The sequence below is a fragment of the Theropithecus gelada genome, chromosome 1, assembly GCF_003255815.1.
Source record: "Theropithecus gelada isolate Dixy chromosome 1, Tgel_1.0, whole genome shotgun sequence".
Classification (NCBI taxonomy): Eukaryota; Metazoa; Chordata; class Mammalia; order Primates; family Cercopithecidae; genus Theropithecus; species Theropithecus gelada.
The window spans coordinates 120,823,563-120,847,219 of record NC_037668.1 but is presented as its reverse complement, the minus strand read 5'-3'; the positions used below and the strand labels follow the sequence as shown (position 1 = coordinate 120,847,219).

Here is a 23,657-nt window from a genome sequence, read left to right as displayed (position 1 = left end):
TGATCTTAATCAGGAATATGAGGGTAAAAGAAAAGCCAACTGTTTATCTTTGAAAACATATTATTTCTTGTTTCAGTTTTCCATCCTCAGGTAGGCACTACATTGTAATAAGTAAGCAGAAAAAGTTGTGTTAATCCTAGAACTCTATGCAGATCTGGAAGGCAAATAGAGTGACTGCAGAGTAGGACATTCTTTTTATTCAGTAAAATTAAGACACAGCATCATCATCTCAGTACAGAAAAATCAGAAAACCAAAAGCAAAAAGAAAAATTGGCAATTGAAGGAGCCATAAACGTCTTTTTTTTTTCTGTTATTGAAGATTGCTAAGAAAAATGAATAGGAGAGTGATAAAATAATACTAAAAAGAAGGGAGCTCATATTTTGCTCCACTTTTGTATGAAATGTCAATAATATCAAAGCATTCAAAAGAAAAAACAATTGTGGAATTATGTTAGGAATTTACCTGAAATAAGTTACTTCAATGTGATTTTTTAAAGAAAACTAAGTATTGTTTGCATTTAGCATAAGCTACAGTCATAATACATTAGAATCATGAATTAAACTTTTTACATTGTTTTTCAAATATTGAGACCAATTGATAGATGTATATCAAAGGGATAGAATGCTGGTTGATAGTAAAAAATTTAACTTGGTAAGCAAACATAGCCAGAATAAAATGAATGAGCATATTACTGATAGAAAGTGAACATCTGTTGCTCAGTGTTTTGATTATAGCCTTCCCTAATATAACTTTATGAATTCTTCAAAGTTTCAGAATAAGGGTTTTAAATCTGTATTACAGCAGGAGGTATTGAGTTACCAATATAAGCATCCACCACCACCACTCCCTACTGCCAAATAGTGGCAATTTATATGATATAAAGAGCTTTGGATTTTATTTATGAAACTAGATTCTAGTCCTGTTTTGCCAACTGTGTGATCTTGTATACTCAAAGACAGTTTTGTGTGTGTGTGTGTGTGTTTTCCCCTAAATGATTAAATAGGGCTAGACCTTCTCAGGTCTCTCTCTTTCACTTTTAAAATTAACTTTATTAAAGTATGATTTACATGTAATAAAAGTAATCAAATGTAAGTATGAAGCTTGATGTGTTGGAAATGTGTGTAGTTATGAAACACTACCGCAGTCAAAACAAATAATATGTCTATCATTCCCTTTATGGTTCACCACCCCCCAACCCCAGCAACTTGTCTGCTTTCTTTCACTATAGTTTTACCTCTTCTAGAATTTCAAATAAGTGGAGTTGTAAGGTATGTGACTTTTATGTCTGGCTTCTTTCACTTAGCATATCTATTCACTTTTTTGATGATTTTTGAAAGTTTTATTTTTAATTGACACATCAAATCAGAGTAATTAGCTAACACATTGATTGCCTCAAACATTTATTTCTTTGTGGTGAGAATATTCAAAATCCACTCTTCTAACTATTTTCAAATATACATTATTGTTAACTATAGTCACTCTACTGTGCAATGTAACACCAGAATTTATTCTTCCTATCTAACTGTAACTTCGTACCTGTCGACCATTCTCTTCCCATCATCATATTCCCAATCCCCTCCCTAGTCCCTAGTAACCACTATTCTATTCTGTTTCTATGAGATCAGCTTTTTTAGATTCCACATATGAGTGAGATCATGTGGTATTTGTCTTTCTGTGTCTGGCTCATTTCACTTAACATAGTATCTTCCAGGTTCATCCATGTTGTCACAAATGACAATTTCATTTTTTTAAATGGCTGAATAGTGTTATTTTTATACATTTAGGGGATCCAAGTGCATTTTGTTACATGGATATGTTTCCTAGTAGTGGAGTCTGGGGCTTTTAGTGTAGCCATCAGCTGAATAGTATACATTGTATCCATGAGTTAATTTCTCATTCCTCACCCCTTCTCACCTTCTTACCTTTCTGAGTCTCCAGTGTCTATTATTCTATGCTCTATGTCCATGTGTATACATTATTTATTTCTTATTTATAAGTGACAGTATGCAATATTTGACTTTCTGAGTTATTTTACTTAAGATAATGTCCTCTAGTTTTATCCATGTTGCTGCAAAAGACATAATTTCATTCTTTTTAATGGCTGAGTAATATTTCATGGTGTATATACACACCATGTTTTTTGTATTCAGTCATCCATCAGTGGATACTTAGGTTGATTCCATATCTTTGCTATTGTGAATAAATCTACGAGAAATGTATGAGTACAGGTATCTTTGATATAATGATTTTTCCTTTGGGTAGATACCCAGTAGTAGAATTGCTGGATTGAATGGCAGTTCTGTTTTTAGTTCTTTGAGAAATCTCCATACCATTTGTCATACAGGTTGTACTAATTTCCATTCCCACCAGTAGTGTATATGTGTCCTCTTTTTTCCACATCCTCACCAATATCTGTTATTTTCTGACTTTTTAATAGCCATTCTGACTGGTGTGAGATGGTATTGCATTGTGGTTTGAATTTTAATTTATCTGATAATTAGTGATGTTGAGCATTTTTTTTCATATGTTTGTTAGCCATTTGTATGTCTTCTTTTGAAAAACATCTGTTCATGGCCTTTGCTCACTTTTTAATGAAGTGGTTTTTTTTGTTTGTTTGTTTGTTTGTTTGTTTGTTTTCCTGTTGAGTTGTTTGAGTTCCTTGTAGATTCTGGATATTTGTCCTTTGTCTTATGTATAGTTTGCAAATATTTTCTCCCATTCTGTAGGTTGTCTTTTCACTCTGTTGATTATTCCTTTTGCTGTGCAGAAGCTTTGTAGTTTAATTAAGTCCCATTTGTCTATTTTTGTTTTTGTTGCATTTGCTTTCGAGGTCTTAGTCATGAATTCTTTGCGTAGGCCAATCAGCAGATAGGTTCTTCCCAGGTTTTCTTCTACACTTTTAAAAATTTTGGGTCTTACGTTTAAGTCTTTAATCCATATTTTCTTCCTTCTCTTTAATCCATCTTGAGTTAATTTTGTAAATGATGAGAGATATGAATCCAATTTCATTCTTCTTGATATGGCTAATTTTCCCAGCAACATTTATTGAATAGGGTGTCCTTTTCTCAGTGTATGTTTCTATCAACTTTGTTGAAGATCTGGAGGCTGTAGGTATGTGCATTTATTTCTGGTTTTCTATTCTGTTTCATTGATCTGTGTGTCTGTTTTTAAACCAGTACCATGCTGTTTTGGTTACGATAGCCTTGTAGTATAATTTGAAGTTAAGTAATGCAATACCTCCAGTATTATTCTTTCTACCTAGGATTGCGTTGGCTGTTTTGGGTCTTTTTTGGTCTCATACGAATTTTAGGATTTTTTTTTTCTAACTCTGTGAAAACAGACATTGGTATTTTTATAGGAAATACATTGACTCTGTGTAGTCTGCTTTGGGCAGTATGGTCATTTTAATGACATTGATGCTTCCAATCCATGAGCATGGAATGTTTTTTTCCATTTGTTTGTGTCATCCGCAATGTATTTCATCAGTATTTTGAAGTTTTCCTTGCAAAGATCTTTCACCTCCTTGGTTAACTGTATTCCCAGGTATTTAAATTTTTTTGTAGCTGTTGTCAATGGAATTTACTTCTAGATTTGTATCTCAGCTTGATTGTTATTGGTGTACAGAAATGTTACTGATTTTGTACATTGATTTTCTGAAACTTTAATGAATTCTTTTATCAAATCTAAGAGCCTTTTGGAGGGATCTCTAGGCTTTTCTAGGTATAAGATTGTAACATCAGCAAACAGATAATTTGAGTTCCTCTTTTCCAGTTTGAATATCTTTATTTCTTTCTCTTTCCTGGTTGCTCTGGCTAAGACTGTTAGTACTATTTTGAGTAAGAGTGGTGAAAGTAAGCATCCTTTGTCTTGTTCTAGATCTTAGAGGAGTGCTTTCAACTTTTCCCCAATCATTATGATGTTGACTGTGGGTTTGTTTCATATGGTTTTTATTATTTTCAGGTATATTCCTTCAATGCCTAAGATATGGCTTGGATCTTCCTTCCAGATTTCATGTTGAGATGTAATCCTCATTATTGGAGGTGGTTCCTGATGGGATGTGTTTGGATCATGGGAGCAAAGACCTCATGGCTTGGTGCTGTCCTCATATGAGTGAGTCCTTGTGAAATCAGGTTGTTTAAGACTGTGTGGCAACCCGCACCCCTACTCTCTCTTGCTCCCACTCTCACTGTGTGATGTGCCTGCTCCTGCTTCGTCTTCCTCCATGAGTAAAAGCCTTCCCAGAAGTAAATGCCAGTGCCATGCTTCCTGTACAGCTTGCAAAACCATGAGTCAGTTAAACCTCTTTTCTTTATAAATTACCCAGCCTCAGGTATTTCTTTATAACAATGCAAGGAGAACCTAGATTTTTTAGGTTTTCTTGTTTGTTTGTTTGCTTGTTTGAAACAGGATCTCACTCTGTCACCTAGGCTGAAGTACAGTGGCACAGTTGTGGCTCACTGTAGCCTCAACCTCCCAGGTTCAAGTGATCCTCCTGCTTTAGCCTCCTGAGTAACTGGGACTACAAGCACAGACCACCATGCCTCACTAATTTTTGAATTTTTTGTAGAGATGGGTTTTCACCATGTTACCCAGGCTGGCCTTGAACTCCTGGGCTCAAGCGATCCACCTGCCTTGGCCTCTCAAAGTGCTGGGATTACAGGCATGAGCTGATGTACCTGGCCTATGTTTGGTTTTTGTTTGGTTGGGGTTTTTTTGTTTTTAATCATGAAGAGATGCTGAATTTTATCAAGTGCTTTTTCTGCATCTGTTGAGATGATCATACGGTTTTTGTTTTTAGTTCTGTTTATGTGGCGAATCACAGTTATTGATTTATTTATGTTGAACAATCTTTGTATTCCTGCAATATAACCCACTTGATTGTGGTATATTATCTTTATGATGTGCTGCTGGATTTGGTTTGCTAGGATCTTGTTGAGGATTTTTGCATCTGTGTTCATCAGAGATATTGGTCTGTAGTTTTTGTTCTTTTGTGGATCCTTCCCTGATATCAAGGTGATGCTGGTTTCATAGAATGAGTTACGGAGGAGTCCCTCTTCGATGTTTTTTGGAAGAGTTTCAGGAGAATTGGTACTAGTTCTTCATTGTATGTATGGTAGAATTTGACTGTGAATTCATCTGATCCTGGGCTTCTTGTTCTTGTTGGGAGATTTGTTTTCACTGATTTAATTGCACTACTCATTATTAGTCTTTTTAGGATTCCTAGTCTTTTTAGGATTTCCTAGTTCAGCCTTAGAAAGTTTTATGTTTCCAGGGATTTATCCCTTTCTTCTAGATTTTCTAGTGTGAGTGTAGAGATTTTCATAGTAGTCTGTGTTCTTTTGTATTTCTGTGTTATCAGTTGTAATGTCTCCTTTTTCATTTCCGATCACTTGTTTATTTGAGTCTTCTCTCTTTTCTTGGTTAGTTGAGCAGTATATTGATTTTGTTTATTTTTTTCAAAGAACCCACTTTTCATTTCTTTGATCCTTAGTATTTTTGTTGTTCTTGTTCTCAATTTCCTTTAGTTCTGCTGTGATCTTTGTTATTTGTATTCTTTTTTTTTTTTTGAGACGGAGTCTCGCTCTGTCACCCAGGCTGGAGTGCAGTGGTCGGATCTCAGCTCACTGCAAGCTCCGCCTCCCGGGTTCACGCCATTCTCCTGCCTCAGCCTCCCGAGTAGCTGGGACTACAGGCGCCTGCCACCTCGCCCGGCTAAGTTTTTGTATTTTTAGTAGAGACGGGGTTTCACTGTGTTAGCCAGGATGGTCTCGATCTCCTGACCTCGTGATCCGCCCGTCTCGGCCTCCCAAAGTGCTGGGATTACAGGCTTGAGCCACCGCGCCCGGCCTTGTTATTTGTATTCTTTTGCTTGCTTTGGGTTCTTGTTTTTCTAGTTCTTGAGGTACGATGCCAGGTTGTTAATTTGTGATCTTTCTGGTTATTTTTTATGTAGGCATATAATGCTGCAAACTTCCCACTTGGTGCTGCTTTTGCTGTATCCCAGAGGTTTTTGTATGTTGTGTCTCCATGGTCATTTGTGTCAAAAAATTTTTAGATTTCTATTTTAATTTTGTTGCTGACCCAAAGATGATTTGGGAGCAGGTTAACTTTTATGTATTTGTATAGTTTTGAGAGTTCTTCTTGGAATAAATTTCTAGTTACATTCCACTGTGGTCCAAGAAGATACTTGATATGATTTTGATTTTTAAAAATTTATTGGGACTTGTTTCATGGGCTAAAATATGGTCTGTCTTAGAGAACATTTCATGTGCTGTTAAGAAGAATGTATATTCTATGGTTGTTGAATAGAAGGTTCTATAAATGTCTATTAGAGTCCAATTTATGTCCAGTGTTTCTTTGTTGATTTCCTGTCTCAGTGATTTTTAATGCTGTCATTGGGATGTTGAAGTCCTTCTCTATTATTGTATTGCTGTCTCTTTTCTTAGATAGTTTTTCTTTGGTTTTCTTTTCTTTTTCTTTTTATTTATTTTTGTTTCCAAGGCACTGTCTCAGGATGTCCTGAGAACATGTGCCCCAGTAGTAGTTGTCTTATGAATCTGGGTACCTCCTATATCAGGTACATATATATTTAGGATTGTTGTATCTTCCTGTTGACTTTGTCCCATTACCATTTTAAAATGACCATGTCTTTTTTCACTGTTGTTGATTTAAAGTCTGTTTTATCTGATATAAATGTAGCTACTCCTGCTTGCTTTTGGTTTCTGTTGGTGTGGAATATCATTTTCCACCCTTTTTCCTTCAGTCTGTGTTAGGTGGGTTTCTTGTAAGCAGCATATTACTGGATCATCCTTTTAATAAGACCTGTAAGTTTTATGCTTTTGTCTGTTTTTATGATGTTGAGTATTGATCTTTTGTTTACATGTTTAGAACTCCCTTGCGCATTTCTTGTAAGACTGGTCTAATGGTGATGAATTACCTTAGCATTTGCTTGTCTGGGAAAGACTTTTCCTCCTTCATTTATGAAGCTTATTCTAGCAGGATGAAAAATTCATGGTTGACAGATTTTTTTTTTTTTCTTTAATAAGTCTGAAATGGGATTGTGATTTTTTTTTTCTGGGTTGTAAAGTTTCTGCCAACATGTCCACTGTTAGTCTGATGGGATTTCCTTTATTGGTGATTAGACACCTTTCTCTTGCTGATTTGAAGATTTTTTTTTCCTTCATGTTGTCATTAGTCTGATGACTATATGTGTTGGTGAAGTCCTTCTTGCACTGTATTTTCCTAGAGTTCTCTGAGCATCTTCTATTTGGATGTCTAAATCTCTAGCAAGATTAGGGAGTTTTCCTCAGTTACTTCCTCAGATAGGTTTTCCAAACTTTTTGCCTTTTCTTCTCCCTCAGGAATACCTGTAACTTGTAGGTTTAGACATTTTATATAGCCCCTATACTTCTCAAAGGCTTTGTTCATTTTTGAAAATTATTTTTTCTTTATTTTTGTCTGACTGGACTAATTCAATAGACCTGTCTTTAAGCTCTGAGATTCTTTTTTCTCCTGGGTTTAGTCTGTTAAAGTTTTACCTGCATTTTATAATTTCTTCAATGAATTTTTCATTTCCAGACTTGATTTTCAGATTTCTTGGTGTTGATTTTCAACTTTCTCTTAGATCTCATCGAACTTCTTGGAAATCAGTATTTTTAATTCTTTATATATGGTATTTCAAAGATTTCATTTTGGTTGTGATCCATTGCTAGAGATTTAATGTGATCTTTTGAGGGCGTCATAACACTGTTTTTATACTTCCAGAATTGTTTGGCTGTTTCCTTCTCATGTGGAGAAACTGCCTTTTTCTTCTTATTTTTGAATTTACTTTCATTTGGACAGGAATTTTTTTCCTCTGAAGGATGTAACTGTAATGTATGTTCTGGGTGCTTCCTTGGCAGAAACTCTGTATGAGTTCTTTGAACATAGATAGCCTTTGTGTGGTGGTTTTCTCAAATGCTAGTTGTAGTAGCAGTGTATTGGGTGCGTGAGCAGTATCACAGCTTCCTGCAGGGCTGGGATGGCGGAAGTCTCAAGAATCTTATCTCATTTCCCAGCACTGTGCACTTGTGTCAGCAGGTTTTCTACTGGATTGTGCATTTCAACCTTCAGGAAAGGTGGCGGTGGTCGTGGGTAAGAGCCTGCTGCAACAGAAGCAGATGGGCAGGTGCTTGATCTTTGCTTACTGGGGGAAGTTCTCTGTTGCTTCAGGCAATGGGCTGGGCTATGGAATGTACAGTGGCCTGAGCTCTCTGCTCACCCCCTAGCAGGGGACAAGTCAGGGCAGAGATGGAAAGCTAAGCCTTCCCTTGGATTCCCCAATGGCAAGCACAAGCAGCAGCCCCGAAGGGGGCGGCAGGGAAGCTCCTGGTAAGTACACTGAGGTCTCTGCAGAGAGGCAGGTAGGTACCCTAGCTCCATAGCCTGGGCAGGCAGGAATGTAATCTCCCTCCCTGTCATGCCCCTGTCCCCATACTCAGAACACTCAAATTGGTCAGACACCACTGTCTTATCTCTAGGCTGCAATGTACCTGAGAGCCTTAAAAGGTGACTGCCCATGGCTTGCTGCCAGAATGTCTTTGTTTTGGAGTCTTCTCCCTCAATTCAGAACACACAGCTTTTTGACTCTTCTTCTCTCCCTTGCAGGAACGCTGCTGCTCTGTATGGAGAGGGGGAGGGGGTCCCACCTTTTGGGCAAGCTTAGATATGGTGGACTGATTGCCAGTAAGACCACAGTCACCCCTGTCTGCCCCAGAAAGTCTGTCCTCTGATGCACCCATGCCAGTTTCCTGTGGGATCAGCCATGGCTATGCCTACAGCAGTGGGGGTGGGAAGGAGTCCCCATCTCCATGCCTGGGTCTGAGCACTCAAACCAGGTTGGCCCCCAGGATGAAATCATACTTGAAAAGTTTTGTAGAGCCAAGCACAGTGCCCACATTTTTGCTGGAAACAGCACACTTACTCACAGTCCATAGGTGGTGAGCTCTTGGGCACAGGAAAGTATGTGTTCTAGTTTTCTTTGTCCCATTGACCGCTCCCTTGGTGTGCAATACTTGTTCTTCTCTTCAGGGCAGCACTTGCCGAGGAACCCTGCAACTCCCTTGGTCCAGCCATCCCTTTGCTGCTGCCACAATTTGAGCAGATGCCAAGGAATGTCTATGGGGTTTTAGTGATGTGGAGACACAAAGGCTGAGGTTCCCTGGGCAGGACACAGACCCCTGATGGCTGTGCTCCCAGTATAGCACCCTATCGCTGCCTTTCAAGTCTGGGGGCAGAGTGAGCAACCCAGTGCAAGTTGGTAATCTGGTGCAGTGCCCTCAAGAAGTCCCCAGATCACTGCCCACACCAGTGTTTGAGTTTCTGGAGGGGAGGAGCCCTCTGACAGTTCAGATACCAGTGGTTTGTCACAGGGGAAAGAGGAGCCCAAACACTCCCACCTACCCTTTTGACTAGATACCAAGTCCCTCGGGGTTCCTAGCAGATCTCTGCCAGCCTCTTGCTTCCGTCCTTTTCTGTGCCCCAGCTGCTTCTCATGAGTTCTCTACTAGCCTCCAGCATTCTCTGCTTGTTAGTCTATTCACGTTTTGGTTATTCACTTGTAACTCTGGTTCTTCTTTCTAAAGAGAACTGGCATTGGACACCTCTAGTCATTCATCTTGAACCCTCTCCCCAAGAATAGTATTTGTGCATACACACCACATTTCCCTTATCCATTTGTCTGTTGATGGATATTTAGGTTGATTCCATATCTTAGCTCTTGTGAGTTGTGTTGCAATAAATGTGGGAGTACAGATAACTCTTCAACATACTGATTTTATTTCTTTTGGAGCCAGCAGTGGGATTGCTGTGTCTGATTTTTTTCATTGTGATAAAATATACACAACTTAAAATTTACCATTTAAGTGTACAGTTCAGTGGCATTAAGTACATTTATAATATTGTGCAGCTGTCTCCACTGTTCATTTCTACAACCTTCTCATTGTCTGAAACAGAAGCTCTGTATCTAGTAACAATAATCTTTTCCCATCTTCCCAGCCCCTGGTAACATCTATTCTACTTTCTGTCTCTATGAATTTGCCTATTCTCAGTAGCTCATATAAGTGGAATCACACAATATTTGTCCTTTTGTGTGTGGATTATTGGCACTAAGCATGATGTTTTCAAAGTCCACCATTGTAACATGTATCAGAATCTCATTCATTTTTACGGCTGATAAAATTCCATAGTGTGTATATACTACGTTTGGTTCATCCAATTGTTTGTTGATGGACATTTGGGTTATTTCTGCCTTTTAGCTATTGTGGATAATGTTGCTATGAATATTGTCCTATAAGTATCTGTTTAAGTTCCTGCTCTTAATTGTTTTAAGCATATACCTAGAAGTGGAGTTGCTGAATCATATGTAATTTTATGTTTAATTTTTTGAGGTTGCGTCAGACTTTTCTATAGCAACTGTACCACTTTCCATTCCCACAAGCAGCGTACAAGGGTTCCAGTTTCTTAATATCTTTGCCAACTGTTGTTATTTTCTGTTTTTTGTTTGTTTTTAAGTAATAGCTATCCTAGTAGGTGTAGGGTAGTATCTCATTGTGGTTCAAATCTTTAACTTTAAAATTCTTTCAATGCAAAGACTGTATCAAATAGACATTTAAATAGTTATTTTTTGACCCAGATTTTGTTTACAGTTCCTCTCTTTCTCCTCTTCTCCAAATATAAGTAGCGGCCAATTTAGTCATGGGAAAGATAACTTATTTCTTTATTCTGTAATTTATTGTAAATATATCAGGTTCAATTTGTGTAAGCACTTTGTATTTTCCTTAGTCCTATATGTGGTAATCTTATAATGGAATGAACTTATTCATATATTTATTTGAAAACTAATGTGCAAAGTATTGTCTTAAGTGCAGAGGATACAATAATAGTAAACAAGAAAAATGAAAACTGCTATTACATGAAGTGTTCTAGTTGGGGAGACACATTAAACAAATGCAATTTCAGGTGGTAATAAGGTGATGATAAATAAAAATAAAGCAGAGGAGAGGTGGTTTGTGCAGGTGCTACTGTAGGTAAGCTAGCTTTGGAGAGCTTCCCTGAGGAGCTAACATTTGACCAGAGTCTCAGTGATGTGAAGATGGAAACTATTTGAAGATCTGGGAAGAAACATTCCAGATAGAACATACACCTAGTAGAAAGGCCTTTATCAAGGAATAAGTTTGTGGTTTTCGCGGAACAGTAAAATGTGTATTTATAAACCCTAGGGAAACCACCTAAAATTTAAAATATATATATATATATAATTAGGTAGCAAATAACAGAGATAAAATTGAGTAATTTAAGAAATTATTTGATCAGACAGGAAAAAGAAAAAAGGAACAACAAGTAAGTGGATCCAATAGAAAACTCGGAAGATTATAGATTTTATTCCAACTATCTCAGTAATTATATTAAATGTAAGTATTTTAAATATACCAATTATAAGATTGGATAAAAAGTCAAAGCATATCTACAAGAAACTTGCTTTAAATACAAAGATCTTGGTAGGTTAAAAGTAGAAGAATGCACTGGTAATGAATAACCAGAGAAGTAAATTAAGAAAAAAAAGTCCATTCACAGTAGCTTCCAAAAGAATAAAATGCATAAGAATAAATTTAACCAAGAAGGTAAAGACTTGTACTCTGAAAACTGAAATAGTGTTTACTCATCTGTCAAAATAAAGAAGTCATAAATAAATGAAAATATATCTCATATTTGTATATTGGAAGTCTTAAGATGTCACTACTACCCAAAATCACCTACAGATTCAATCCTATCAAACCTATCAAAATTCCCATGGACTTTTGCAGAAATGCAAAAGCTGATCTTAAAATTCACATGGAATTGCAAGTGGCCTTGAATAGCCAAACAATCTTGTAAAAAAAGAACAAAGTTGGAGGACTCATACTTTCTGATTTGAAAATTTAATACAAAGGTAGGGTAGTCAAAGTAGTACTGGCATAAGGATAGACACATGGATTAATGGAATAGACTTGAGAGTCCAGAAATAAACCCATATATCTATGACCAGTTGGTTTTCCACAAGGATGCTAAGAACATTCAATGAGGAACGAATAGTCTCTTCAACAAATGATGCTGGGAATACTGGATATTCTCCTGCTAAAGAATGAAATTAGACTCCTAAGACATAACTGTATACAAAATTTAACTAAAAATATTCTGTAGATTTTACAGTTTTGTTCTGTTTTAGGCAGGGTCTTTCTCTGTCACCAGGCTGGAGTGTAATGGCACAATCAGCTCACGGCAGCCTTAACCTCCAGGGCTCAAATGATCCTCTCACCTCAGCCTCCCAAGTAGCTGGGACTACAGGCACATGCCACCATGTCCAGCTAATTTTCATATTTTTTAATAGAGATGGGGTTTTGCCATGTTGCCCAGGCTGGCCTCAAGCTGAACTCAAGCGATCTGCCTGCCTCAGCCTCTCAAAGTGCTGAGATTACAAGCATGAGTCACTGTGCCCAGCCAACTTTATGATTTAAAAATAACATTTTTATGTTTTTAAAGCCATAAAACCCTGAGAAGAATACGTAGAGATAAATCTTTATGACCTTGGATTTGTCAGTGTTTTTAGATATTGGTTCTTAGGCACCAAAGACATGAGTAACAAAAGAGAAGATAAATTGGACTTCATCTAAATGAAAGCTTTTTGTGCATCAAAAGAGATTATTAAGAAAGTGAAAAGGCAACCTGTAGAATGATAGAAAATATTTGCAAGTTTTGTAGCTGATAAGGATCTGCCATCCAAAATATATCATGAACTCTTACAACTCAACAACAAAAAGACAACCCAGTTATAAAATAGGCAAAAGACTTGAGTGGACTTTTCTCCAAAGAAGATATGCAGATGGCCAAAAAACAAATGAAAAGCTGCTGAACATCATTTTTCATGAGGGAAATGCAGAGCAAAACCATGATGAGGTGCCTCTTCACATCCTTTATAATGGATGGCTATAATTTTTTAAAAAACATGTTGGCAATGAGGTGGAAAAGTTGAAACCCTCATACATTTTTTCGTAGGAATATAAAATGAAATATAAAGCTGCTGTGGAAAACTGTTTGGCAGTTCCTCAAAAAAGTTAAGCATAGATTCATTTCATAGGTATGTGCCCCAAATAAGAGAATGCTTGTACTCAAACAAGTATGTGTATACATGTTTGTAGCAGCAGCATTCACAGAAAAGTGGACCAACGCAAAAGTCCCTCAATGAGTGAACGGATAAACAAATTGTCGTATACACACAATGGAATATTATTCAGCCATAAAAAGGAATGAAGTACTAATATATGGTATAAAGTAGATGAACTTCCAGAACCTTAAGCTAAGTGAAAAAAGCCAGACCCAAAATATCACATATGATTCCATTTATAGGAAATATCTGGAATAGATAAATCTAAAGAGAACAGAACACAGATTAGTGGTTTCCAGAAGGTGGTGGTGGGGGGGGGAGGGGAAGGATAAGAAACTGCTTAATAGGTAAGGGGTTTTACTTTAGAATGATTGGAACTAGATATGGATGGTCATACAACATTCTTAATGTACCATAAGACACTGAATTGTTCACTTCATTTTTAAAATTATTTTATTTTATTTTATTTTTAACAGGTCTTTACCAAGACCAGTTTTATTTAAAATACACTTGGAATAGATGACTATTAATCTAAGCATTTTCCTATCACTTTTAAAATTTTATACTATGTACTTTGTATTACATAGTACAGTACTTAGTTTCAGGAAAAGACATGTAAAATTTGCCATTTTAACCACCTTAAAGTGTACCATTCAGTGACATTTATTATAGTATATTTACAACATTGTGCAACCATCACCACTAATTTATCAAAATTAAAAAAAAAATTTTCAGCCAGATTTAGCAGTGAGGGGCTATATACCAACTTTAATGACACTAATGTTAATAAGTTCTGATAACCCACTACCATTGGACCAGCCGTAATTCATCCTATTTTCATCATCCTAAAAGGAATCCCCATGCGCATTAAGTGGTCACTCCCTCTTCACCCATCTCCCTAGTTCCTGATAACTACTAATTGGCTTTGTCACTATGGATTTGCCTATTTTGGGTATTTCATATAAATGGAATCATGTGGCTGGCTTCTTCCACTTAGCATGTTTTTAGGGTTCACTCACATTTATTCAGTATGTATCAGTGCCTCATTCCTTTTCATGGCTGAATATTCCATTATATGGATGTATTTTACTTATCCATTCATCAGCTGATAGACATTTGGTTGTTTCTACCTTTTGGCTTTTGTAAGTAGTGCTTCTATGAATACTTGTATACAGGTTTTTGTTTGAATACCTATTTCTAGTTCTTTTGGGTGATATAGACTAGATGATGAATCAACTAAAAACGTGGTAGCAGCTCTACCTCTTTAGCTTTTGTGGGCCTCATTTCACTTTATAGAAGGTAGCATATGTATAACTTAGTGATTCTCAAACAGTATGCACAAAAATCACCTGGGAAGCCTTTTTAAAGACACAGATTGCTGAGTCTCGTGTCCAAAGAGTCCAATTCAGTAGGTCTGGAACCTAGGGATTTTTATTTTTTAAATGAACACTGATTCTGATGTAGGCAGTCTTCCCACACTTGAACTTTGGTAACTGACTGCTCTTTCTCAATGGAAATCAAACAGGCAAAGGGCACTAAAAAAAGTAAAATGTCGCTTTCCTAATTATCAACTTTCAAAAAACCCTGAAACTTGGACGATAGATATTATGGTACAATATATTTGCTAGGGGAAAAACTGTCTATAGTAGCACCACCTTCTTCCTTTGAATGGGAAAAGTTTGACCAAGAAGCAACATAAAGTATTAGCAGCAAAATACTCTTGAACCAGCTATCATCCCTAAGACTCCCACTATAAACATGTTAGCAACAGTGATAAACGCTGCCTTACAGCAACTTTTGGCTGTAAAAATCTAGTCAATTCAGTCTACTTTTTGATATTTGGTTTTTAATAATCTTGTTCAGGTAAGAAACTAGCTGCTAGTTGGACTGAACCTGTTCTGAAAAGACATGGAAGATTCATTATAAGCACACAATTGCTTAATGTGAGACTTACTGAAAAATAAAAATCACATTACCTCCCAGCTTAAGGCTTCATTTCTTAAAAAGCTGACGTGATTTATTTTTAGAACCAACCACCAGGAAGGTGATTCTGATTTGAAGTATTCTAACTGATGTTAGACCTTAAAAACACAAGACTGTCTTGAGTATTAACTGTCTTTAATTAATCGTATTTTATAGAAGCTCAAAACACCCAAATATTTGTCCTTTATGTGAATAAACAAAGCCCTGTGAATTACAATATGCAGAACACTATATAAAAGAATTCCCATAAAAATTACATTGGGATATTTTCATCAGTGGAGCAACTGCTGTAGCTTTCTCTGAATTGGACAGCATCTGTCTGAATGCACATTCTTCTTTGTGATAATCCAAACTTAGTGTAAGTACAGATCACAGAAGAAATTAAAGTTTTCATCTTCAATGAAATGACTTTGGAAATAACGTACATTTCCATGACACCAATACTACAGTTTTCGGAGTCACAGTAAGATACACAGAATTACATCTGTAATTAATAAGAATGCCAACATGTCAAGCAGTAATTTGTTACATGGCAAACAAAATCAAGAAAGCAACCATCAAACAAAAGAGACCCATAGCTTCAGACAAGGCAAATCCCAGGATAGCATATGAGAACAGCTGCTGCTTCAGTGAAGGGTTTCTGGCACAACCAATGATGAGGCTGCCAAAGACTGTTCCAATACCAGCACCAGAACCAGCCACTCCTACTGTTGCAGCACCTGCACCAGTAAATTCGGCAGCAGTATCAATGTCTCTGCTGATTACACTGGTCTGAAACTCCTTTTGGATTAGCTGAGACACACCATTCTGGGCCCCATTAAATAGCGTAGAGCCCTCTCCAGTCCTAGCCTCTGGTCGAGATAACATTGATGCAGAAATTGGTCTGCATGCAACTCTGGATCCAGCTCGGATCAGAGCGGGAGTGCAGGCGAGCTTGGCGCAGGCGAACATCTTACACTCTTCGGGACCACGCGACTGGAGATACTGGGTGACAGGCGACGTGGGCTCCTCTCCTGCTTCCTCTCTTCCCGTGAGGTGGCGGCGGCACCGGCGGTGGCAGAGGTCGAAGTAATGGGACTCTATTTTTTTATTTTTATTTTTTTTTTGAGACAGAGTCTCACTCTGTCACCCAGGATGGAGTGCAGTGGTGCGATCTCTGCTCACTGCAAGCTCCACCTCTTGGGTTCATGCCATTCTCCTGCCTCAGCCTCCCAAGTAGCTGGGACTACAGGCGACTACCACCACACCCGGCTAATTTTTTTTTTTTTTTTTTTTTTTTTTTTTAGTAGAGACGGGGTTTCACCATGTTAGCCAGGATGGTCTAGATCTCCTGACCTCATAATCTGCCCGCCTCAGCCTCCCAAAGTGCTGGGATTACAGGCGTGAGCCACCGTGCCCGGCCACTTTAAAATGGTTATTTGAGGCCAGGCATGGTGGCTCATGCCTGTAATCCCAGCACTCTGGAAGGCTGAGATGGGCGGATCACTTGAGGCCAGGAGTTTGAGACCAGCTTGGCCAACATGGTGAAACCCCATCTCTACTAAAAATACGAAACTTAGCTGGGCATGGTGGTGCACACCTGTAATCCCAGCTACTTGGGAGGCTGAGGCATGAGAATCTCTTGAACCTGGGAGGTGAAGTTTGCAGCGAGCTGAGATTGTGCCACTGCACTCCAGCCTAGGCGACAGGGAGAAATTCTATACCCCCTGGCCCCCACAAAAAAGATTATTTGACCCCCTGCCTCTCCTCCATGCACCCTTCCTGCCCCCTTCACCTTCCCTCTTGCTAGGTGACCAGGAAGGAAGAAGCAATTTAGTCAGGATGGCTAAAGGTGACCCCAAGAAACCGGAGGAAAAGGTGTTTGTTTATGTCTTCTTTTTGCAGACATGCAGAGAAGAACATAAGAAAACCCAGAGGTCTCTGTCAGTTTTGCAGAATTTTCCAACAAGTGCTCTGAGAGGTGGAAGATAATGTCTGGCAAAGAGAACCCTACATGTGATGAAATGACAAAGGCATATAAAGTATGCTATGCTTGGAAGATGAAGGATTGTGAACCAGTTAAGTGAGGCAAGGACCTTCATGTCTCCAAAAGGCCACCGTCTGGATTCTTCCTGTACTGTTCAGAATTTCACCCCAAGATCAAATCCATAAACCCTGGCATCTTTATTAGAGAGATGTAGCAAAAAAACTGGGTGAGATGTGGGATAACTTAAGTGTCAGTGAAAAGCAGCCTTGCATCACTAAGGCAGTGAAGCTGAGGGAGAAATACGAGAAGGGTGTTGCTGACTTTTAAGTCTAACAGCAAGTCTGGTGCAATGGGTCCTGCTAAAGTTCCCTGTAAGTTCCCTGGAAAAAGGTGGAAGAAGAAGTCAAAGAAGATGTGAAGAAGAAGAGGAGGAGGAAGAGGAAGAAGAAGGTGATGATGAATAAAAAACTGTTTATCTGTCTCCTTGCGAATACCTTAGAAAGTAGGGGAGGGCCATAATTGACACATCTGTTGTTTGAGAAATGTCTGTTGCCCTCATTAGGTTTAATTACAGAATTCGATCACAATCATATTATAGTCTCTCAGAGTGCTCTAAAAATTGACAGTGGTTTACCTGAAGTGGTCATATGTGTCTGGAACACTCTGAAATTGTATCAAAGTTGTACATATTTCCAAACATTCCAAAAATGAAAAGATAATCTCGTATTTTCCTCACTCTATGCACTTTGCCGTTGGTGTGACAAAGCATTTAAAGATATTTCTGGCATTTTAAAAAACATTTGTAAGGTGGTATTAACTATATGGTTATTGGCTAGAAATCCTGTTATCAACTGTACATATATATAGTTTATGAAAAGAACGAAACAACCAAGACAAACTCTTGGTGCTTGTTTCTAGGCACTGAGCCTGTGGGGGACAACGCCTTTTGGAGGGGTTGTAGTGCACTGTGAGGCTAGTCCTGTTTCCCCTGCAATGTTCATCCAAATTTTAGCTTCAGCTTGTCTTGTTTCTACATACGGTAATGTAACACTCTGCTACCATTCTTAGCTGTGGACAAAGAGGGGTCAGCTGGCCTGGAAGTGTTTGGATTTTTTTAGTTAAGTGCATTGTCTAAACTTTCTGAACAAGCTGTAGAACTATTGTCAGCAAAGTAAAGAGCCAGTGCATCAATGAAAGTTCAAGAAAGAACCTTCTGTACTTAAATGTGATTTTCAGTGTTCTGGGTTTTTTTTTGTATGTTTAGAATGTTGAAATGTTTTTGAAGTGAAATAGTATTAAAATGATTTTAGAATTTTGCTTCAATAAATGGTTTTCAAAAAGACTAAATAAATGATAATATAAAGCTCAAAGAAACATAACACATTTGAGTGATTGCGGTAGAAGATGAGTTTATGGGGGAACATGTAAAGTCTCAGTGCTAGAACCCATTGGTGAGGGTCAGGGTAGAACCAGCAACAAGTGATCTGCCTTGCAGGAGGAGCCTGGGAGGATTAGGAGATTCACTCAGGGCTGGGATTGGGCAAGTCTTGATCAGAGTTGTGGTTGCCTTGAGACTTATAAAGGAGAATGCAATGTGAAGTGAAGCAGAGCAGGTTGGGTGGCAGCAAGAGAAGTGAGTTGCAACAGATTATCAGATCAATGGCCTATAGCCCAAAGGCAAGGGGATTAAGACGTAAGAGACATTAATTTGGAATATCAGTGTTTACTGATATTCCAGTAATGGGAGAACAGCTTGGACAAGGATGAATATGGGGGCTATTACCCACAGCTAAGATTTGATATGATTTGGGGATGTGATGTTTGGATAGGATAGCTCAATTTAATGTGTCAGAGTAGGGCAGACATAAGGTCTTCATGTCCCTCTACTTAGAAATAAGGTTGGTCCCAAAATATCAGTGAATCTGAGCCTGTAGGTAGGGGCGAAGTAGTCTCAGTTACAAAAATTAGAAATTACAGAGGCCAAAGTAGGTTGCTCTGTAGCTATTGGAAACATGTAGAGCTTGATAGCTAATGATAGTGACTTTCCCCCACAGTCAGTTTCTAGGAGTGAAGGATCAAGATGGTCTGCCTGTAATTATTGGACATAATATTTTAATTACAACTGGAAAAAATTAAAAGGATGAAAAAGATAAAATATGGAAATCGAAGCAAAAGAAAGCCTGGAGTGTCTGCATGAAGATCATAGACAAGGTAGACTTCAGAACAAGGAATAGCACCAAGAGTAAAGAGGACTATCTATAATGATAGTTCACCAAGAAGACATTACAATCTTAAATAAGATTGTTATGGAGTGTGTTTAGGAGTGTGTGTCACCTAAGGTGTGTATGCTAGCAGGAACATTAACCTGAACTGATAGAACTGAAAGGTAGAGTGAACAAGTTCAAATCTTTGACGTCCCTGTCTCAGTAATTGATGAAGCAAGTAGGTAGCAGAAGACCTGAACAGTACTGTCATCCAGCCTGCCCTGATAGGTATTTATGGAACACTGTACCTCATAACAGCAGAATACATATTCTTTTCAAGCATACATGGAAGATTTATGAAGATAGAACATATTCTGGGCCTTAAAAGAAACTTTATCAAATTTGAAATAATAGAAATCATACAAAGGATCTTCTCTGACTCTAATAGCATTCAACTAGGAATTAATAATAGGTATCTGGAAAATCCCCTAATATTTGGAAATTAAACAATACGTTTTTACCCATGGGTCAAAGAGGAAGTCTAAAAGGAAATTAGAACATACTTTAATTAAGTAAAAATGAAGACACAATATCTAAAAATTTGTGGGACCCATCTAATGCAGTGCTTAGTGGAAAATGTATTAAGTGCTTATAATATTAAGTGGAAAATGTATTAAGTGCTTATTAGGCAAGTCAGTAAGTCTCAAACCAATAATCTAAGCTTCCGCCTTAAGAAACTAGACATAGGGCCGGGCGCGGTGGCTCAAGCCTGTAATCCCAGCACTTTGGGAGGCCGAGATGGGCGGATCACGAGGTCAGGAGATCGAGACCACCCTGGCTAACACGGTGAAACCCCGTCTCTACTAAAAAATACAAAAAACTAGCCGGGCGAGGTGGCGGGCGCCTGTAGTCCCAGCTACTCGGGAGGCTGAGACAGGAGAATGGCGGGAACCCGGGAGGCGGAGCTTGCAGTGAGCTGAGATCCGGCCACAGCACTCCAGCCTGGGCAACAGAGTGAGACTCTGTCTCAAAAAAAAAAAAAAAAAAAAGAAACTAGACATATAAAGCAGATTCAAGCTAACCAAGCAGAATGGACAAATAATAAAAAGAGCAGAAATCAGTTAAATTGAAAACAAAAGTAGAGAAAATTTGTGAAACCAAAAGCTGGTTTCTTGAAATGATCAATAAAGTTGACAAATCTCTGTCCAGACTGATGAAAGAAACAACCAATGTCAGGAATGACATTAACTTTTTACAGGTGTGGCCTAGTTGTCTTATTTCATATTCTAGATTTGTCTAATTCCTTCCTCATGGTGTCATTGTATTTCTTATAAACTACACTCAGACGTTTAGATTACAGATGATGTTGTAAACTTCTTTTTGCTTTAAATCAGGAAGGCACATGATATAAATTGTGCCCACTATTAGTGATGCTGAGTTTGGTTTCAATGCTAGGTTTGGTTATCTCAGACTCTTTCCCTCGTAAAAGCTATGATTTCATGTTTGCCACTATTAAGTGATATGTTTGAAATATTTTTTACTATATAACTATCTTGTTCTCCATCCACCTTTTACCGAATGCTTTTACCCTCCATGGATGATCCTTATGGAATCAGTTATTACATTAGGTTTCCAAAATGGTGATTTTCATATTCTCTCATTTTTCTACATTTATTAGCTATAAACAAGAACCTTTCTCTTTTTTTGCTTTTAATATCTCTGGCTCCCTCTGACTCACTATGAACTCTTTTATGTTACTCCAGATTTATTGACTTTTGTTCAATATTTCATATAATTCTTAATAGTTTCAATGCTATTGGTACAGTGATATGCTGTATAGTTATCTTATGATAGTATATTAAACTTCGGAGCAGCAGTTTTTAAAAGGTAAAGTTTATTTTTAACTAATTTTGAGTATTGGCTTTGTTTAACAAGTGTTTCTGCAGTTCCAGTTACAGAATGATTGTCTTTAGTAGGTCACTGCTTCCATTTTACGCTGGCACTTGATAGTTGGAACCTACTATTGTTAGTTTTCAAAAATCATTGAAGGCCAGGCACAGTGACTCATGCCTGTAACCATAGCACTTTGGGAGACAAGACGGGAGGATTGCTTGAGACCAGAAGTTCAAGACCAGTGACATAGCAGGACCCTGTCTCTACAAGAAATAAAAAAAATTAGCCAAGCATGGTGGGACATGCCTATAAGTCCTAGCTACTGGGGAAGCTGAGGTGGGAGGCTCGCTTGAGTGATCATTGATGTGCCACTGCACTCCAGATTGGGTGACAGAGCAAGACCCTATCTCTTAAAAAAAAAAAAATTGAGTTAATTTATTATTGAATTTGTATTTAGTGCACTAAATAAATTAAGTAAATAAGTTAAGCATAAGATCAAACTGAGCATATAGATTAAACTGTCTAAGTATTTTACATGCTCCAATGAGTTTTTGCAAGAAGCCCCTAGACGTAGAAATCCTCTAGTGATATTTCATACAGTTGCACATCTGACTCTTCCTAATGTGGGGTGTAACAAATGTGTTTATGTTGGACAACTTTTCCTGATGAGACCAACTCTCTGAGTCTAGCTTAATCCCTTTAAAAGCTTTGTGACTCACCTATGACTGCCTGTCATTCAGGTATTTTTATTATGCAGTTTTATCCAGCTGTTCTTGGTCTTACCATTCAGGTATTTTTATTTTGCTGTTTAGTTCAGCATAAATAAGGAGGAATTTGAGTTAAAAGCTGCTGAATGCTGAAATGACTGCCGTTTGAAGTTATTGGGACCTTCATACTAGGAAGTACTTAGTGGAAGACTAGACAGGATTTCTTCTCGTCTTCCCTCCCTTTTCTGTAATTCTAGAGAGAACATCAAAGAATTATGTAGGCTTTTTAAGAACCAAAGATTTGATATGAGGAATATAAACTCATCTTACCTGGATTAAACACATGAATAAATGTTAATAAAATAAAAACTACCTGTTTATCAGTGAAGTTGTGAATTCTTCTATATAATGTATTTTAGAAAATGTTTGTACAGCAGCATTTAGGAATTATCCACACCTGATATACCTGGTGGGTTTGTTTTTCTTTTTTTTTTCTTTTTAAAAAATTTATTGATTTTTAAATTATACTTTAAGTTCTAGGGTACATGTGTACAACGTGCAAGTTTGTTACGTATGTATACATGTGCCATGTTAGTGTGCTACACCCATTAGCTCATCATTTACATTAGGCATTTCTCCTAATGCCATCCCTCCCCTGTCCCCCTACCCCACGACAGGCCCCAGTGTGTGATGTTCCCCTTCCTGTGTCCAAGTGTTCTCATTGTTCAATTCCCACCTATGAGCGAGAACATGCAGTGTTTGGTTTTCTGTTCTTGCAATAGTTTGCTGAGAATGATGGTTTCCAGCTGCATCCATGTCCCTACAAAGGACATGAACTCATCCTTTTTTATGGCTGCATAGTATTCCATGGTGTATATGTTTCACATTTTCTTAATCCAGTCTATCACTGATGGACATTTGGGTTGGTTCCAAGTCTTTGCTATTGTGAATAGTGCTGCAATAAACATAAATGTGCATGTGTCTTTATAGCAGCATGATTTATAATCCTTTGGGTATATACCCAGTAATGGGATGGCTGGGTCAAATGGTATTTCTAGTTCTAGATCCTTGAGGAATCGCCACACTGTCTTCCACAATGGTTGAACTAGTTTACAGTCCCACCAACAGTGTAAAAGTGTTCCTATTTCTCTACATCCTCTCCAGCAGCTGTTGTTTCCTGACTTTTTAATGATCACCATTCTAACTGGTGTGAGATGCTATCTCATTGCAGTTTTGATTTGCATTTCTCTGATGGCGAGTGATGATGAGCATTTTTTCATGTGTCTGTTGGCTGCATAAATGTCTTCTTTTGGAAAGTGTCTGTTCATATCCTTTGCCCACTTTTTTTTTTTTTTTGAGACGGAGTCTTGCTCTGTCGCCCAGGCTGGAGTGCAGTGGCTGGATCTCAGCTCATTGCAAGCTCCGCCTCCCGGGTTCACGCCATTCTCCTGCCTCAGCCTCCCGAGTAGCTGGGACTACAGGCACCTGCCACCTCGCCAGGCTAGTTTTTTTGTATTTTTTAGTAGAGACGGGGTTTCACCGTGTTAGCCAGGATGGTCTCGATCTCCTGACCTCGTTATCCGCCCATCTCGGCCTCCCAAAGCGCTGAGATTACAGGCTGGAGCCACCGTGCCCGGCCATTTGCCCACTTTTTGATGGGGTTGTTTGTTTTTTTCTTGTAAATTTATTTGAGTTCTTTGTAGGTTCTGGATATTAGCCCTTT

General features: G+C 38.1%; 1 protein-coding gene and 2 pseudogenes across 3 annotated transcripts in view; 2 read left to right on the top strand and 1 right to left on the bottom strand.

Moving 5' to 3' along the window:
• EVI5 (ecotropic viral integration site 5) overlaps window positions 1-23,657 on the top strand; it is a 279,600-nt gene that overhangs the window by 135,619 nt on the left and 120,324 nt on the right. The window lies entirely within an intron of this gene.
• On the bottom strand, window positions 15,546-16,236 carry LOC112606534 (annotated as a pseudogene). The gene has a single exon (XR_003115648.1). The product of XR_003115648.1 is annotated as an ATP synthase F(0) complex subunit C3, mitochondrial pseudogene (transcript).
• Window positions 16,986-17,594, top strand: LOC112606525 (annotated as a pseudogene).